At 36.4% G+C, this 8,336-nt stretch overlaps 1 pseudogene; it reads left to right on the forward strand.

The window, feature by feature from the left end:
• Window positions 1-289: 289 nt before the first annotated feature.
• Window positions 290-8,109, forward strand: LOC129358094 (ubiquitin carboxyl-terminal hydrolase 5-like; annotated as a pseudogene).
• Window positions 8,110-8,336: the final 227 nt, after the last annotated feature.

Here is an 8,336-nt window from a genome sequence, read left to right on the forward strand (position 1 = left end):
TTGTATGAAAAATGGGCTGAAAGTGTCCATAAAAAAATCTTCTTAATTAATTTTCAGAATAATTGATGACTAAAATAATTTAGTCGTAAAATATAATTTCTGTCCCCTGACCTCCACTAAGTGACTGGTTTCCCTTTGATCTTTTTTTTTTTTGCTCTAATTCCAAATGTCACTGATTCTGAAAATAGATTTAGTCATGGATAAAGTCTATTGATCAGTTCTGTCAGCATTTCAGCTCTTGTTTAGTCTCTGTGTGCATATGATCTCAGTTATCGTCCCTGTTCTGTTTGTCCAGATGTGTATTCATACGATGAAGACGACATGGTGCTGGACTCCAAGTTACCGGAGCATCTAGCTCACTTCGGCATCAACATGATGACCATGGAGAAGGTACGCTTGTAACAATCGACTGCAGAAGATCGAGTTGTACGACCAACAGATCTTCTTCTTCTCTTATTTCTAGTCTCTTAAAGCTGTTTGATACCTTGAATTGACGTAGAGCTGAAATTAATAATCAACTAATTTAGTAATTGAATAATCGTTAACTTGAGTATAAAAAAAGGCAATTTCCAGAAAGAAAAACATAGTTGGAGCAGCAGCAGCAAAACTGTACAAAAATATATACATTTTTAATTTAAGAAATAAAAACACCTTTGTAAATATGTTCTACTCAGAACTGTGGCATGTTTTTTTTTTATTTTTAATTTAGTTCAAATTCTGTAAGAAAAAATAAAATTACTATTAAGCAACTTTGGTATCCATTTATTAATTGATTAATCCAAAACAATAATCAGTAAACACTGTACTGATAAGTCAAGCAGAAAAGACTGAACTTTTCACATGTTGATGTTAAAGTATTTTTTTTAGCTGCAGATTCATCCGATTTACTAATAATCAAAAGTTCGGTAAAGGAATGTTGTTTGTTTCATTTAGACAATTAAATGTTTATTTTATATTTTAAAGAGAAAGTGAATTGTTCATTTGCATCTTTTAATTTTGCAAAATTTTCTAAACAAAATAAATAAATGGCATAAGTGGTTAAATGAAAAACTTGCACAAAATGCAAATTTTTTTATAATTACTTGATTAATCAGAATAATCAATTACTAAAATGATCTTTAGTTGTAGCCCTAAACTAAAATGCAGCAGATATAATCAGATTTTTATCCTGAATACTAAATCAACTATATTTTGTGCATATGGATGATTTTTTTTATTATATTGAGTGTCCAAAACTGCACACATGTTGCACATTTTTGGCGTCCACAATGTACTTGCGCACTCAAAAAATAAAAACAGAAGTTTGCATTGCTCTCAAGTCTGAGGCATTTAATAGTATATTGTTTTGGCATTAAACATTAATTTATGCGTATTTTATATCAAATTTGTCCAATGGTAGAAGCATGATCTATTAAAGCAGCAAATATCTTCATTTGGCTTCTTTTTCTTGACACCTGTATGTTTTGTGAATCCCTGCTTCTTTTAGTTTTTTTGCCAGCTACCTCTCACTGCGCCGTAATGTTGCTTTTATGATATATTCATGCATTTTCCTAATGATGATGCACAAACAGGCTGCAGGACGAGTGTTGCAGCTCTTAGTGTTGAGATTTAAGAACTTCTTGGTTCGTACTCTGTTCGTACAGCCGGACTCACCAGTGTTGTTTTTCCACCTCTGAACTGTTTCTTTTCAGACTGAACGGACAATGACCGAGTTGGAAATTGCTGTAAACCAGCGAGTGGGGGAGTGGGAGGTCATCCAGGAGTCGGGGACGACCCTGAAGCCCCTGTTTGGACCCGGTCTGACGGGTATGAAGAACCTGGGAAACAGCTGCTACCTCAACTCCGTCATGCAAGTGCTCTTCACCGTCCCAGACTTCCAGAGCACGTCAGTAACGCCATCTCTTTTTTTCTGCTTTTATAATCGTAGTGAAACTGTCTTTCTAAGGACTCAATGATTTTGTAGACTGACATGAAATTATCACTTTAATGAAACTAAAAGGATCAAATAATTCAGGATTGTTTTAAAACTAATGAAGATGCTATTTATTTATCCTTACAGATACGTTTCAAACATTGACAAGATCATTGATGAAGCACCAAGTGACCCGACCCAGGACTTCAAAACTCAAGTGTAAGTATTTTCAAAACGGACTCTGATATTTCCATAAATTATCTAAAATCTTAGACACAACACTACTTTCCAGAATCTACAATCTGTGTATCAGATACATGTTTTCATATTTCCATTGACTTTGAAATCAACTAAACAGAAACGTACTAGATTTGGTGAGGATAGTTCACTTTAAAACAATCTGTTTTTGATTTTCTGCAAAATTATTTTTCTCACCTTTGAAGTTCTCCTTTCAGATTAGGATTGGGTGATAATAAGAAACTAACAATACTATTTTTATTGTTTGGGTCATAATTCAATTCATACTAGATTCAGTATTGATTTAAATACTTAAAAATTTAATTGATTGTATTTAAATGGGACAGTGTATATTAATGAATGTACAATATTGTATTTAGAATTTAGCCAGATGCTAAATTCTATGTATTTAGCACAGAATTTAGTATGGTAAAACAAACAGCACAGCAATAAACAACAATATAATACAAAACAATTTCAACCGATTGTTTCCAAAATTGATATTTAATCTGGAAAAAAAAATTGTAATAGATTAATGAATCAATATTGCTATTTAGGATCACAAAAGTCCAGAAATGCGTCACTGCTACTGTATTTGTTGCTTTCTCTTGGCCAGGGCTCTGTTAAAAAGATATTTTAAATCGCAGTGGGTTTTTACCCTGGTTAAATAAAATAAATGAGCCTTTCTGAGTCTCCTTAATGACACATCTTGGATGCATTGATGTCTATTTTGTTTGTATTTTCAGAGCCAAGCTCGGTTACGGCCTGTTGTCAGGAGAATACTCCAAACCTGCTCCAGATCCCGGAGATGATATTGGTGCATCTGAACCCAGAGTGAGCAGACGTAGTCTTACAACGCTCATTTTGGGAATTGGAAATAAAACATTCAGTATCTAAAGCAGTCCAGTTTAAATTGTGTTGTGTTTTTCCTGCAGGGCGACCAGGTTGGGATAGCACCGCGGATGTTTAAAGCGCTCGTTGGGCGAGGCCACCCAGAGTTTTCTACCAATCGACAACAGGATGCCAGGAGTTTTTATTGCACTTCATTAACATGGTGGAGGTAAAGATAGTTTCTCAATCTTCCTCCCACAGTGTGCATTCACACCATCCCTGTTTAGACCGTTTGATCCAACTTTAGTTTGCTTGTCTAGAACGTCTTGTTTGTTTGGGGAGGTGTGAATATTCAATCAAACTTAATGCAGACCAAACATGTCAACTCTGATCTGTCTAAAAACCAAAATCTGACACCAGTTAGCTAAATTAAACCCCTTTTCTTTCACAGAGGAACTGTCGCTCTGGGTCCAACCCATCTGAAGCCTTCAGGTTTCTGGTGGAGGAGAAGATAGTTTGTCAACAGTCACAAAAAGCCAAGTACACACAGCGGGTGGATTACATAGTTCAGCTGCCCGTTCCATGGACCAGGCTGCTAACACAGGTGAGGTGCTGATGGACCTTCATGTTTTTATCTTCGTTTTTAAATACATTCATCACATCCATATGTGAGCATTTAGAGTGCTCTAAATGCGACATGTTTTAAGTTTCTGTTGTTCTGGTTTCCAGAGGAGCTTAAGGAGGCAGAGCGCCGCCGTGAGGAGGGGGACTCATCAGCACCGACAGTGCGAGCACAAATCCCCTTCTCGGCTTGTATGGCGGCGCTCAGCGAACCAGAGATGCTCACAGACTTCTGGAGTTCAGCTGTGCAAGCAAAAACCTCTGCTACCAAGTATGAGACTAAACAGCCTGTGCATAACTCAACTCTGATGAACCAGAAGAACTTATCTGTGCCATCTCATTTGTCAGAACAACGCGGTTTGCCTCTTTCCCTGATCACCTGGTTATACAGATTAAGAAGTTCACCTTTGGCCTTGACTGGGTGCCTAAGAAACTGGGTGAGCAAAGACACTGTTTGTTGTTTGTGAAAACCGAGTAAATCCTCATCTTTAATCATCAAGAATGAGAATTTTGATTAGTTTGGAAAGTTTGAGACAAACAAAAAGTCTCAATATAAACTTTGGTGAATGCTTAACTTTTCTGAGCAACTCCTACTTGTTCCAGTCTCTCTCTCTTCAGGAGTATTTACTGATTGGAAATAGATGTTATTTTTGCATTCACAACATCCGTAAAGCTTGATGACACTTTCTGCCTTCAGTGCTTACAGGAAATGCAGAGTTTAAGGACTCTGATACTGGAAAAACAACGTCATAGGAACATGTTCATGTACATAAATGAGACATTAGTTCTGGTAAAATATTCATAGATCCTTAACTTGGTAGCATTTTTATTCTTCCCTCTTACTAGCTTTCATTTAACATATATTTCATGGTTTCTTTATGTTTACCATTAAAAATAGTTTCTTAGTGTCACTTTCACAAGGAAAATCTCGTCACCATGAAACAAAAGTTTATATTTGTGGTGGAAATGAAGTGAATTTCTCTGGACAGATGTGAGCATCGATGTTCCGGACACCCTGGACCTGAGCGGCCTGCAAGCGACCGGCCAGCAGCCGGGGGAGGAGCTTCTACCTGAGGTGGCCCCGCCCCCACTCATGACCCCAGATGTGGAGGTCAAAGGTATCCTGGGTTCGCATGGCAACGAGGACGACGACTCGCTCTACTCCCCGCTGCTGTGTCAGTCTGTCTCATTTCTGCTCCTTTTCTTCTTCTCCTGCCACTTTTTTGTCTTCACTTGTTTTCCTTCTTTTCCTTTTTCTACCTTTTCTGTTCTCATGAGTCCGTCTGTTGCCTTTTTAGTTCACAATTTCTAAATTAATTTCTTTTAAAAAATGGAAACATCTGTTTTTTTTTGTTTTTGTTTTTTTTACCTGTTTTTAAGTTTATTTGTATGTCATTTTCTTTAAAGTAACTTGAACTTCAAAAACACAAAAGCATTTTTTGTCAAGTTTTCTTGTGCAAATATCTTCTTATACTTGGAATAAGACAAAACTAACTTCTAGGTAAATTATCAGCTAAATGTAAGAGTTTGTTTTAAGTAAATATTTCCACAATATTGAAAAGTTACTGAGGAAAAATATGTTGTAAAGTTTTATTTTCTTGGCACTTTTAACAGATAAAATCACAAAGTGCTTCACAAAGCAAACAGGAAAAGCACATAAAAGATTACATAAAATTAACATAAAAGAATTTGTTTTTTAAAATAAGATGCCATATGCTGCTGAAAACTTACATTCAACTTTATTAGTATATTTTTACTTGAAATTAGGCTGTAAAAATTGGTAAGATTCAGTTTTTTAGTTCAGAAAAATAGAAACTGCTAATATTAATGAATAAAAAATGATCACTAATTTCAGTAGAATGGAATTTGTGTCTTGCACTGTGAAAATACAATGCTGGTGTTTGGATGCGACTCCAACAAAAACGATGGCTGTTGAGGACCTTGCTTTTCTCTGTGGCACTCCATTTATTTTGAAACTCAAACTTGGATCTTATAATAATATCAAAATCATCCAGTGGACCTTGATCATTTCTGTCCAAGCATCTCAACATTTTGAACATTCAAACATTACAAGTTTAGATTTGTGGCTAATTTCTGGATATGAGTCCAACCAATTGTGTAGAAAAAATAATCAAACTTTTAAAGTCAGATTTCCTAAGACTTTTAAGAATCTGAATTGAAAATTTAGATTTCGAAGGACAAATAACTTGTAAAATATTTAGACTTAAACCAGTAACTTGTCTCATAAGAAATAAATGAATAATTAGTTCATACAAATTGTAAAACTTACTTAATCCATTAATTATATTTAGAATCCATTGAAATGCATTTTTTTGAACTAACGGGAAGTTTTATTCTAAACAGGAAATTGAACTGAGATGTTTTGTTTTAAATTGGTTGGCTCAGCAGCTTTTTCTGTTAATTCCGTTGTTGTTTGTTTCTCTGAATGGTCCTCTGCGGTGTCTGAAAAATAAGCTGCTTAATTTTTGAAGCTTCTGTCTCTACATAACCTGTCTCTTTCAAGAAAGAAACTGATGGTAGAACTCATGCATTAAAAAAATACCAAAATCCATAGCCAACAGGACTATCAAAACTCTGAGTCTGAAGATGAAGCCCAAAAAACTATTTTGTGCTTAGTTTCCTTGTTTAGTTCTGCTATACCGGCTTCATTTAATAAAGTAACTGGGACTTACTAAAAGGGTCTTTTGAGACAAAGCTGAGGTTGATTTCTGATTGCAGCTTCCAATTCAGAAAATGGCTAAAGGACAACTCCACCAAATTTTTCACTATCTCCGACAACTTTAATCTACTCTAGTTAAAAAAAAATACCACACATAGACTGGACTGGATTACTCTCAACTAACAACAGAAAATTTTAAACCATTTTTGTGAATTGTGAAACTTTTATCTCACGTGTGCAACTTCAATAAAGGGAGGAACTGCTCCAATTGCAAAACTAAAACAACTAGACTCTAATCCTGGACTAGATTATTCTCAACTACTAGCATAAAAAAAAACAAATTTGGGATTCATGAAACCTTGAAATAAAAACTTGAAAAGTGAGATTTTGGCCATTCACATTATTATTCACATTCATTCTATGCAGTTATTTTATGAGAAAACCCAACAAGTAGCATGCAGACATTGGCATGCTCCATTCAGTCTTTTGTTATGAATGGATTCATAGTGAACATAATTTGAATTTTTCTGTCAAAGCCTTATAGAAAGCAAGCATGGAGCGACAACAGAAACCAAACACTTCCTTTAACTGGACTACTTTCTGTGTAAAAGAAAAGTAAAACGGTAATACCAGAGTGAAGAAAACATTAGGGTTTTGGAAGCAATATCCCAGTTGATACCACCTGCATGAACATATCTATTCTACTCTCCTGGTGTGTTTATTAACACAATTTAGCAGTAAGCCTAATTCCAATAGAATGAATGCTTGAGTCAGGATGCAGGTTCTTTACTTTCGCTTTATTCTGGTGTCCCAAGTACCTGTACAACATGGAGTAAACTGTAACATAAACAGCTGCTTTCATTATGAGTGGAAGATAGTTAAAACAAAGATCACATTCTTAACAACTAAGATATTGAATAAAATCTACTCTTGAATAATAAATGAAAACTTTTTGGCGGTTCCATCCTTGATGACTTTGACCTCAAGCCTGCGGACCTTGCCATTGTTGCCTGGGAAAGTGTCAGTCACGAGAGCCATGGGCCAATCATTGCGACATGTACAATCATCCTTCAGCAAAACAACGTCACCCTTTTAACGTTGGGACTTGACTCTTCCCATTTGTCTTTCAGTTATGTAACCTGTGTTATGGACCTTTCCCAAACACACCACCCATTAACACCCATCTGAGGTCAAGCTTTTGTGCAGAAGGAGCATTGCCTGGACTATTGATCTGCTGTCTCACTTTGTGAACCCAGAAAATGTCCCTACCAAGCAGGTGAATAATCTGCATCGTTGTCCAATGGCGGAATTTCACTGACTCCTTAGGTGCAGATGATTGAAAGCAGCCTCTGGCATTGGTATTTCATCACGATTGACCGGAAAATTATCACATTCGATCAGTCTTGGGAATGGAAAACTAGTTCTGTCATTCCCTGCCTCACTTTGGAAGCCTTTTGTTCTCCTGTCAGACGTTGACACTAAGTCAGCACACATCTTCAGTGTGTAGGGATATGAGTCTGCTTTAATTTTAAATAAGTTGAAAAACTGACCTGGTCAGAGATTTGTTGCTCTGGTCATAAATCATAGCATATATGTTGATAGCTTTTTGTGGTTGCTCTACTGAGTAAACCTTCACTAGACAGATTTTTTAACAGGATTTTGAAGTGAAGGGGTCGCCACAAACTTCAGTGCACATAGGATTTACGACTGGTGCTGGCCTAGTGTCCTCTTTTTCAGGCTCCCCATCATCATCTATCACAAGACTTGCAGTCTTGCTGGACCAGTGGGTTGGACCAGTGGGGAGGACCAGGGTGAAGACTCTCGATAATGTCACATTCATCACATGTTAGTGTGACTGCAGTCAAGAGTGAGATGAAAACAGATTTGTTGATCCTTCATGTAAGCCTTGTATTCTTCTATGGTTTTTAGCCTGAAGCCAGGACACTTCTTTAACTTGTGAGATTTTTTATGGATGGGGCAATATTTGGCCACATCACCTTTTAGTGGTACTTTGTTGTATAACTCAAGACCTGTGCACTGAAACTGGGGTTCTGA

This window comes from Poeciliopsis prolifica, unplaced genomic scaffold (genome assembly GCF_027474105.1).
Source record: "Poeciliopsis prolifica strain line A6 unplaced genomic scaffold, Auburn_PproV2 SCAFFOLD406, whole genome shotgun sequence".
In the NCBI taxonomy this organism is placed as follows: domain Eukaryota; kingdom Metazoa; phylum Chordata; class Actinopteri; order Cyprinodontiformes; family Poeciliidae; genus Poeciliopsis; species Poeciliopsis prolifica.